Here is a 968-nt window from a genome sequence, read left to right on the forward strand (position 1 = left end):
AGAGAGAGAGAGAGAGAGAGAGAGAGAGAGAGAGAGAGAGAGAGAGAGAGAGAGAGAGAGAGGGGTTTTAACTTGTTCAGTTTCAAGTAGTGCATTAGTATTCAAGAGGTAAATTCTGAATCAAGGCAAGATATTATACTGGATATAATTCACTCAATTTTCAGGATTAAAAATGGTACTCACTAGTTTGGATTCCTGCCCACATTGGTGTGATAGGAAATGAATTGGCTGATAGCTTTGCTAAGAGTGCGGCAAAAAAGAAAATTGTTGATTTAAATATTAAAATAAGCAAACATGAGACAAAAATATTATAAAAGAGTATATCAAAAAGAAATGGCAAGAGCAGTGGAATAGAGGAGACAAGGTGAGGTTTTTATTACAGTAGGCCTATCCAAAAAAATTCAATTAAATTCAAATTCAAAAATACTTTATTGATCCCAGAGGGAAATTAGGTAATTGATCCCAGAGGGAAATTAGGTAAAGTTGGGGGATTAAGGAAATGTAATAGGAATAAAATAGAAGAAGATATATGTAGAATAAGATTTGGTCATACAGGATTAAATAGTACTATTAAAATAATTAATAAAACACAATACAGGTTGTTGTAAGCCTAATTACTGTGGAAAGTTAGAAACAGTACATATTTTCTCAGAATGTAATAAATATGTACGGGAAAGAAAGGTGTTAATTAGAGAATTAAGTAGAAATAAAAATAAGTTAGATATTAGAGAATTGTTTCAGAGATCGTCAGGGGATACAGTTTTCAGTAGTATTTTTAATTTCCTGGGGAGATTATAAGCGTTTCATCCATACTCCAATATGGAAGGTGGCGGTAATGCACATGCAAGTTGTTTGCCAACTGCCATAAAAAAATAAAAGAAGAAGAATAAGAAGGAAAGCTTATTGGCTGGCTTATTAGCCGTTGCTCAGCAACGAAACAGACGCTTCGCTTTCTACCGGAAGTGCGT

Source organism: Austrofundulus limnaeus, unplaced genomic scaffold, assembly GCF_001266775.1.
Source record: "Austrofundulus limnaeus strain Quisiro unplaced genomic scaffold, Austrofundulus_limnaeus-1.0 Scaffold325, whole genome shotgun sequence".
Taxonomy (NCBI): domain Eukaryota; kingdom Metazoa; phylum Chordata; class Actinopteri; order Cyprinodontiformes; family Rivulidae; genus Austrofundulus; species Austrofundulus limnaeus.